At 38.3% G+C, this 10,644-nt stretch overlaps 1 long non-coding RNA gene across 1 annotated transcript; it reads left to right on the plus strand.

The window, feature by feature from the left end:
- The first annotated feature begins 211 nt into the window (after positions 1-211).
- Positions 212-9,698, plus strand: LOC111090561. The gene is made up of 4 exons (XR_005353269.1): positions 212-531; positions 7,230-7,309; positions 7,456-7,596; positions 8,027-9,698. It is a non-coding gene; the product is annotated as an uncharacterized LOC111090561 (long non-coding RNA).
- Positions 9,699-10,644: the final 946 nt, after the last annotated feature.

Here is a 10,644-nt window from a genome sequence, read left to right on the forward strand (position 1 = left end):
AGAGTTCAGGAGGGCCCCAGAGCCCAGCTTGGGAAGTATGCCCGAGATCTGCAGGTGTGGTAGGCAGGTTAAGATAGCATGAGATGTGTGCCCAGGATCTGCAGATTGGTGGACAGGTAACACAGCTTGAGAAGTGTGCCTGGGTCTACAGGTGTTGTGGACAGTTAAGATAGCCTGAGAAGTGTGCCCGGGATCTGCAGGTAGGGTGGACAGGTAAAAACATTTGTTAGGAGGGAAGAGTTGGCTGAGAGGTGCTGTGCTGGGAGGATACCGTATGCAGAAGGAGCTAAATGCAAGCTGACTGGGCAGAGGCAGGATGCACAGAGGGAAGGAGGACTAGAAGCGTGACCTCGTAGGTCCTGAGCAGGACTCGATCCTCAGTCTGAGGGCACAGGGAACAGGGCTGTTTCCAGTCTGCAGGTCAACAGAGGGGCATGTTGGTGGCCTTTGCACTTGGCAGAGGATCACCTTGTCTGTTGCGTGGACATAGAGGGTCTTGCCGAAGGACTGTCTGCGATGGGCTCTGGGCAGGTAGGAGATGGCACCCGTGGGGTAGGCGTCCTGGGTGCGGGACAAGGAGATGGAGGAAGAGCTCTCACATTTCTGGCTTGGATGACAAGTTCAAAGCAGCAAGGGGGAGACAATACCAGATATGAAGGGGCTCTCTGCTCAGATTTGGCTGTTGACTTTGAGTTTCCTCCAAGAGGATGGGATGAGGATGTCCTAACAGTCATCGAGTGTACAGTCTGAGGCCCATGGGAAAGGTGTGAGGTACAGATAAATCGAGGAAAGCACATTGCCCACATAAATATGAGAGAGCGCCTGAGAGGTGTATTGAGGGTCCATGTCTGTGGATGACCCTCAGATGTATTGGGAGTTCCGGTAATGTTGAAGAATTGTTATAGTCTGATCAATTCACCAGTAAAATACAACCACTTTGGATAATCACTTGGCATCATTTGACAAAAATGAAGGTCTAGAACTTTGCAATTTCTCTTCTTTCTTAGATATAGACACAGATGTGGATGAGGGTATATATTTTGTTTAGTTGTGTGTATGTTCGCATTTCTGTCTCTATATGTGAATGTTTTAATGATGGAAATGTAAGAGCCAAGAATCAAATCAATGCAAAAACCCAAATGTGGACATATCGTAGAATAGATGTATGGTTTGTGCAATAGTGATTTATTGGAATATTCTAGAAATATGGGCACAGATAGCCTAGAATCTAGATCTAAGCCTAACAACACAGATATACCATTTTCATGGTTCATGCATGGGGAGGGGCAGAGGGAGAGTGAGAAGCAGACTCCTCACGGAGCAGGGAGCCCGATGTGAGACTCAATCCCAGGACCCCGAGATCATGACCTGAGCAGAAGGCAGACACTCACCGACTAAGCCATACAGGTGCCTCTAGAAGGTTCCCATTCTTAATTATTGAAGTGCTCTGATGGAGTAATTCTTGTGCAGAAATAATTGTTTTTTCACCTACAAGATGTCGGCATTAGGGTCAAGGTAGCATATTTATCAGAGTTTCTGTGACCTTATTCACTTCTCTTCCCGAAAGGTACGGATCAGCGGAGGCCGGCTTGCGAGCCGGCACGACGAGCAGGTGCGACAAGATGGCAGTGTGCCTTGATGCTGTTATCAATAGCATTTTCCCTTCCAGATGTGTGATCATTTCTTGCATCAGAAGCAAAAGGCAAAATTAGCTCCCCAAACAAAGCAGCTTCTTGATTGTGTGCAATTTAGAGTGACTTTGACAGTTAAACATCAGTGTTAAAATGTTTCTCTCTCAGGACTCGTCCTCCTGCCTACATACTTCATTTATGGTCAATTTGGTAATTTGGGGACAGTTCATCTTTTCTTAGCTGTTCCTACTTCTCTGTTTTGTTTATGCTAATTTCCTTGTTCACTTTAATAGCACTTCCTAAAACTCCGGAGCCTCTCACGGTGCCAAACTATTATGTACAACCTCATTATTTCCCACGTTCATTACCTCCACTGTATAAGGCCTTTTCAACGTTCGCCACTTTTGTAAATTTCGACTGACCATTTTTTTTCTGTCAATTCTTTAGCAGCACTTGTATATTTATACCATCATTATAATATTGCTGGCCTTATTTCGTTAACTTAATTATGACTTCAAAGCTTCACAATGAGTCAAATTTCTACTTTTATTTCTGGAGTGACCCTGTGAGACAGCAGTGAGTCCCTGGTTCACACACTTAAGAGTTTATGACTCGGCACATGGTGAGGACAGTCAATGCGGGTCCCCAAATTAGAACTCAGAGTGCTGATTTGCAGACCATTGTCACGCCGTGTGTTCCATGTCAGTGTCATCTGCATGTAAAATACGTACAACAATGAGCATAAGCAGTGTCCTCAAGATCCACATTCCCTGTGATACCCTAGTCTTCGATTGGAAGAGGGGAACGCAACACTTGAGTCTCCCATGTGGTCAACTCAGGGATCTTCATGCACTTAAACCGTCCACACCGTGGTCCACAAAAGCTGTTCTCATTCCAGCTCTTGGCTTTGACTGGGTCAAGCTGGATCACAGCTCAGAATCCCGTCATTATTTTTAAACTCTGAAGAAGAAGATTCCCAGACAGACCAGTCCAGTGTCCAGCTCTCAACGTCCTGGCCATATTCCCACCTGTTCCCATATTCTCACCTGTTATCCAGAGACCTCCTTCCTGTTCTCCTCAGGAGAACTAATGTAGTTTGAAGTTGAGTGTGTGTGTGTGTGTGTGTGTTTTTTAATGTATCGTTTGAAACCTCCACACTCACCTCTCAGCGTAGGTCAGATGGGTTACAGCACTGAATCCTGGTCTATCCTGTGTCCTGTGTCTTCACAGTGGGCTGGGGGCAGTGCTCCCCTTTTCTCCAGCATTCAGGCTGCATGTGTGCAAATGTGGGGTCATGCCCGATTGTGTTGGAATCACCTGGGCTGAGAGCCTTGCATGTTCCCACATCAGAGATATCCGTGCACTCACAAGTGGCTCAGATTCCTAGCAGATGCTCTGGGTTTACCTGAGTTTTGTAATCCGTATCCTACAAATTCATGCAGGTGTATCAGTGTCTTTGTGCAATTAATGGAGCAGGCAAGGCATGCAGGAAAGAAGCTGCCTTGTTTCTGTTTTCCAAATTTTCGTTTTATAGTAGTGACGATTTCAACTCAGCATAAGTCTTATCATTATTTTAGCTGTGCCCTCTTCGGTGTAGGTCCCTGTTATGAAAGCACTTCTTTCCCCGAACAATATTAAAGGTCAGCTTCAAGATGTATATGCCTTTAAGGACACTGTGCCTCTTTTCTTTAGTGTTTTCTAAATTTGGTTAACCCCATTTCCTCTGAGATAAAGCATCTTCACACACTCCTTTAATAGCTTTTATGAAAGCCATAAGCAAGTGTGTATCTTCCCACTAACCCAACAATGCAGAAAATATGGCAAAGGACTTAAGAGACACTCAAAACCTCCTATGATATCTTAAGTCTACATGTTTAAGGTTTGGGCGTTTCAATTGATACTTCAGTAAATTGTTAAAATATGTAAACTTTTACTGTAGTTTTACCAATCACTTCTCAAGTGACTTTAAGAAAGTCAAGAGTCAACTATAGGCTGATGATAACATTTTTGTAAAAGATGAAAATATCTTTTCCAGGCCACGGGATACCTCCACAAACTATTTTCCTTTGATTTTTCTCATTAGTAAAAATCACTGCACTTTGCTCAAAATGGAAGCCATCTATGATGGGCCCTTTTAGCTGTCTTGACAGCACAATTCTACTTTATTAATTTTTTTCAACTTGTTGATGGATAAAAAAATTCATTGGTCCAAATCAAAAACCCTATTTTAAATGACACACTGCCTAATTATGGGGGGGAAAAGTGTTCTGCTAGCTAAATAAAAACTGTTTTAAGTAGCATAATGGATAAGTTAGAGAAAAATAGGTACTTTAATGTTATCTGAGCTGCTTCTTGTCTGATTAGTTTAATGGGATCGGATGTGTTTGTAGACTCATCAATCACACTAGATCTATGTCAAGATTTATGGTCCAGATTTAGGACATGGTGCAGATGCACAAGTAGTCGAGCAGGTATCCTAGAAATGATTTAATTTTTCACATTGAAATCCATGCCCTAAATTTGTTGTATTGAAATTCTGACTTTAAAAAAATGATAATTAATAGTACCTTCCTTATGATGAAGACCTGAGTGCATGACGAATTAGTTCAGTAAGTTCCAGGTGTGTATGTATGTAAGTCTAAAAATAGAAGGATGGTACACATCCATACACAATCAATATTCTTAGATAACTCTAATATTTAGAGTTTGATAGCTTTTATTTTGTTTTGTTGATCATCTGAGACTGACTTGACAGCTTCCATTTAACTAAATGCACATTTTAATCATTTCCCTGGCCCTCGCAGCCTTTTTGTTTTCAAGTTAAATGAAACTTCTCCCTGGCGATTCCTATAACTGCCTCCATTGACCTTCTCTGGGGTTTTTAATCTTAGCTGTGTTTTGGGGACATGGCCCTATTAATTTGTACTTTATACAAGAGTTAGATTATTCTGTCCTTAATTATACTATGTCAGTTTCCTGGCTCAGTGATCTGTAATTATGGAGGTCTTTCCTTATGACTGGGTACCATGTTGGTGTCTTTCCATTCTTGAGAAGCAGTTGCTATTCTTGGAAATGCAGATCTACTTCCTTCAATTTCTGTTTCTTCAGGATATTTGGATGACTTCTTCCCAAACCTAGTAATTTAATGCCCATAGCTTACACCAAAATACATGCTTCAGGACTTCTCACTTCTTAGGTCAGCTCACATCGTCGTAAGTGACAGGTGACAACTGATCTTAGAGGTTGTTCATGATTTCCCATCATCCACTACATCATTGATAAAGCCATGAAATGCAATCTGTGGAAGTTCTTGCTTTTTTTGAGGGGTTCTTTACTATTTTGTTTTATTTTATCTTACTTTAATAGGAATCAGGAGCCTGTTTTCTTTTCCAGAGAATGCAACATCAGGAAGAAAGGTCTTAACTCAAATGCATTTTTTTTCTCTTTCAGTTCAAACTATATTTCATAATTGGTTTATATATAGGAATAGGGAAAAAAAGATAACTATAATTTGCTTCTTAATTTCTCACAAGATATTTCTATGTGGTAACTTCCCTCATTCAATGCTAAGTGATGTTCAAATAAATCAATGCCCGCAAATGTCTTAAAAGGTCATTTTCACTTTTGAAGATGGTTTCCCAAGTATCCAAATATCTATCCAACATCAGGAAGGAGACTTTAAAATGCCTTTAATTTTCACAACATATTTTGTAGTTAATTAATTTTACAAATACTTTTTAAAAATATATTTCTACTACTTCACACAATGTATTTTTCTGTTATTAAGTGGTGAAATGATAACTACATCTCCTCACGTAAAGAAAGGCACATGATGAAAGATTTCAGGACACTTTAATTTTTGAATTAATTTTTAATAAAAATACTTGTAATTTATTTAACATTTTACTTATTTATTTATTTTTACATCCTGTCTTTACAAGTAATGTTTCTTTTTAGGAAACTGTGTCAATGTTTATAAGAAGCATTTATATATTTCTTATATAAAACAAGAAAATGGGAAAATTATGTGAAGAGTTCACTCATTCTTTTGTTTTCGATGGTGAAAGCTTTGTAATTGATCTTAATTTCTCCCTATTTTTCAAATATGAAGTCATATTATTTGCCAGTTTTAAAAATCAGTGTTTATTTTTAAAATCCAGTGTGAGTTAAACACTTAAATAAGGGGAGGTTGGCTTAGGGGAGAATGAATTTATTCAGTGTGCTGCATTAAATGTACATTTTTCTTAAAAATAAATAAATAAATGTACATTTTTATTTAAAAATCTTAATTTTTTTCTTTTTCCTAATTTATCATATTTCAAGGTGTTTTATTGGCTTTATTGAGATGAGAATGTGTCCACAAAGCATAGACATTTTTCAAGCATCCTGAACTACTCATGCACAAGTGTAGTGACTGTGTGTGGCTGTAAAAGTTTGACAACATTACAGTTTTTTCTATACATCAATTTCTGTACCAATGACATTGACTTTTTTGTATAACATTGTTTTCCAGAATATTTATATATTTCCTAGACACTAATGTTACCTCTATTTAATTTTATTCAATAACCTGGTCTTTATGGAATAGGCAAGGATATGCCTTCTTCTTTGTGTTAAAAAATTATTCTCTGGGGCATCATAAACAGGCATCATGCTTCACTGAACAAAATATCTCGAATTAATACTTATCTTCCAAGGAGCTCCAGCTGCGAAGCACAACTTGCCATTTATATTCTCAGCAGGGCCATGAGAAGCTTTACAAGAGAGAAGCTAGAGGTTAAGTGTCCTGGTCACTTTTCCAAAGCATTCTTAGAATTAAGCTTTCCACTGGAATATTTTAAGACTGATTTTGTATTTGTGTGAGAAGTCCAACCACACGTGCATTTTCACACAGACACACAGAGAGGGAAGTGCACCAAGTCTCCACAGCTACTACATTGGGTGAAAGAGCTGAACTGGAGAGAATAGAATATTAAATTCAGTCCTTATCAAAATGGAGCATAATTCATCTGGAATCTACTCATTCCAAAGTTTTCTTTAGTGAAACAAAGCTGATACATAATCCCTGTTATTATCTTAAATGGTAATGATATTTCAAAACATAAAGAAAGTAGTTTGCTTTCAGAAGTAGAGCAAATAAAAAAATCTATAAATTACCTCTTTTGTATTTATTAATGTCAAACAGCTATCAAACAATGTGGTTAGCATGACTTTGTTTATATTTGATAATAATTAGCTATTTCTGAAACTAGCCTATAATTTAGAAGTTCCTAATTCAGTACTATTTTCCTTTACATATTGTCTTATTAAGGCAAGTTAATTTAATTCACCATTTTAACCCACCTTCAAAAAACTACTCATCCTCACCAGGAGACAGTGACAAAACCTCTGGTGTCTCTCTTGGTCACACAGTGGTTATCAAGGAGATCTTGGGTTATTCCTTTAAACTATTTGACTGTCCTATCTTCGGCTGTAAAGTAAAAGAGATGTTATCTGGATGATTTCAAAGTTTCTCTGAATTCCAGAATTCTATGCAGTCATACCTCACACCATCCTTGTGAGTCCCAGATGCAAAATCTCTTCCTCAATTCTTCTAAGGTGACATGGAGGACAGTTACTGGGATCCAAAGTGAGAGAAGGAGGAGTCATGGTTTTCTTTAAAAAGAAGCAGAAAGAAGGTAAGGATAAATGGACACAGAGAGGGAAGAGGGAAGAAAACATGGCAATGGAGGGAGCAGCCTCAGGGTTTCCAGGCCTGGGGTGCCTGCACTTCCTCTTTAGGGACGTGATGCCACCCAGCATCCACCTACCTCTGCCCTTCTAGGTTTCCAAATGCCAGCTAGGTGCAATGGACTTCTGCAGCTTGCAGCCAACAAACTTTGATCAGAGCATATGGAAACTGTATGAAGTTGCATCACAGTAAAAACAGAAAGCTACGGGTGCTTCCTGCACAGATGGCGCCCATGTGAGTAGCACAAGCCTGCTAACCCACACACCACGAATGTTGCCCATCATGTTCATGTTTCCTGGGATTTACAGAACAGTCGAGTATGGGATAAGTCACTAAATTAATGACAGGGTTCATAAAGGGAGGATATATCACAGTAAGTGTGTCCTCAATTGTAAGATAAATACAGATCCCAGATCCCTTAGACACATAGAGGATATCCTCGGGATGGAGAGACTGTCACTGTGGCTGTCATAGAACAAATGAGAATTCTCAGAACATGGTGGCACTTCTTTAATTTCTTCCTTCCTTTTATCATCTTTCTGAAATTAAACTAAACACTTTTAAATTGAATCATACAATTGGTGAGACTACATCATCCTCTGAGACCTTATTCTGGTTTTGTGTTTTTCATATTGTTTCCTTTTCTCCCCCCAAACAACTCGAGATGGAATTTGTTGAATTCTACAGCTGCTATTAAACCAACCAAGAAGAGCATCTCTTTGGAGAAGCATTTCTACCTTCCTGAACTAATGCTTCTCATCTTGACCTTGACCTCTACACAGACCTTGGTATTTAAGGACACCTGTGGTCTGTGGTTGTACTAACCACAGAACCTGATCTCCTGCGTGGCTGTAAGCCAGTGCATTTCTCCGGTGCTAATGGCATGCTTGGATTCATAAAAGATAGGCTTCACACAAGCTCTTTGGTCTGCATTTTTGTCATTGTGAATAAGAAAACATGAGTGGAAAAACTGAAATGTGCTGAGGGCCCTCAACATACAACCTACATGCTTTGTTATTGCACATCTGTAATAAGTAAGAAGTCTCGCCTTATCTCGTGGCGAAATCTCCCCTGACTCCATGGAAACTATTGCTGTGAGATAATCTCAGGCCTTGATTATGGTTCCAGTTATTTGATGTTGACTGAAATAAAGTCTCCTTATATTTTAACAACTGAAAGACAGAAGCATCACTGACCTTTGAGGCAAGGTGCAGAGACTTCGGTGTGCACAATTTTAAGAAATCCTGTGCAAAAAAAAAAAAGAAAGAAAGAAAGAAAGAAAGAAAGAAAGAAAGAAAGAAAGAAAGAAAGAAAGAAATCCTGTGCAACCAGCATGCATGGGGCAGTTACATGGAAAACATGGACATTGGTGGCCCCAAATGCAAACATTCCTGGGAGTCACTAGTCACAAATGGGAAGAATCATGGACGTGCTCATTGATTTCACTCAGGCTTTCCAATTACATATGGCCTGGTGTGCTATATTATTTTTTAAAATCTATCCAGATAAGAATAAATGAGCTCTTTTGATAAATAAATAAATAAATAAATAAATAAATAAATAAATAAATTCAATCAATAAAAAATCTAATGAGAAAAGATTGTATCTTTTTACCAGGACTTTCTGCTCACTATGCTCATCTTATCCCCTCTTGTGTTTATTCTCTCCTTGAAACTTGAAATAGTGTCTAGTTTTGTTATTGTTATTATTGCTATTTGTTGTAAAGGGGCTTGTGATGAAGGGGGTGAAGGAATGAATGAAGACATTAGTAGATGATACAGATTTCAGACTCTGTAAGCACAACTGCTGGTGGGAGAGCAAACTGGCACAGCCACTCTGGAAACAGAGTGGAGGTTCCTCAAATAATTAAAGATGGAACTACCCTACAATCCAGCAATTCTTCTGAGTATTTATTCAGAGGAAACAAAATCTCTGTCTCAAAGAGGTATCTGCATTCCCATGATCATTGCGAGATTGTCAAAAAACAGCCAAAGAGTGGAAACAACCTGTGTGCATTGATGGGTGAATGGATGGAGAAAACACAGCATATAAATCTATGTGTAGATGTACAGATACATGTATATGTTATATGTATGAGTATATATATATGTGTGTGTGTGTGTGTGTGTATTTATATAGATATATAAACAGAGAGAGATAATGGAATATTATTCAGCCATAAAAAATAAAAAAGAAGGAAGTCCTGTCATTTGCGATGTGGGTAGCCCTTGAGGGCATCATGCTACATGAGATAGGTCAGCAAAAGAGACAAATATTGTATACTCTTAGTTATTTTGTGGAATCTAAAAAGAAATCAAACTCATAGGAATGGAACAAGGTGGTGATTACTTAGAAGCATGGGGAGGGGTTGGGGGTAACGGGTAAAGGGGTCAAAAGGTTAAAAACTTTCAGTTAAAGGATAAAGAAGTCCTGGGAATGTAATGTTCAGCTTGGTGACTGTAGTTAATGATACTGTATTTATATCTGAAATCTGCTCAGAGAGTGGTTCTTAAAAGTTTTCATCACACACAAGAAAACAAAACAATGTGAGTTGATGGGTTCTAATTAAACTTATTTTGGTGACCAATTTTCAATATCTACACATATGAAATCAATATGCTGACACAAGCTAAGACAATGTTACATGTCAATAAAACTGAGAAAATGCTGGAAAAAAAGTAAACTATGTGAGCACAGTTAAATCAAATAGACGTCCTCCTGATGCAAACACTCGTCCATGTTTTATTTGGTTACGATTATTCACAAGAAAGAAAAATCTCTAAATATGTTCTTTAGCACCAGGTTAGAAGAGCTCATTGTGCTGTTACTTCCTACTATTAAGTCATATTTTAAAGCTGAAGGTTTGCTGGAGATTCTTGCTCCAGAAATCATGTACTCTATTTTCATCAAAAGAAAGATATTTTAAACTTTTAGAATTAAAAAAGATCCTTTCTCTTTCAAAATAGAGTCTCTTGTACTAAATTTTGAAACATATTCCCCCAAATTATGAGCACATCATCTGATATCAATCCTCCAGAGAACAAAACATTCTAAGCTAGCAGTTCTAATAAACAAGGAAAATGAAATTTTTACCAAGTGCAAAGAAATTGAAGGGAAGAAAAGTAGCAAAGAATTCCAGACCAAACATAGATAACAGGCTTGAGAGTGGCCATCCTTTAAAAGTCTATTATAAATAATTGATGATGAACTAATTAATAGTGAATTTTGTGTCTCTTATAATTACTAACATTGGTTAAACCGAACCCTAATAAATATCACATT

The sequence above is a fragment of the Canis lupus genome, chromosome 1, assembly GCF_011100685.1.
Source record: "Canis lupus familiaris isolate Mischka breed German Shepherd chromosome 1, alternate assembly UU_Cfam_GSD_1.0, whole genome shotgun sequence".
Taxonomy (NCBI): domain Eukaryota; kingdom Metazoa; phylum Chordata; class Mammalia; order Carnivora; family Canidae; genus Canis; species Canis lupus.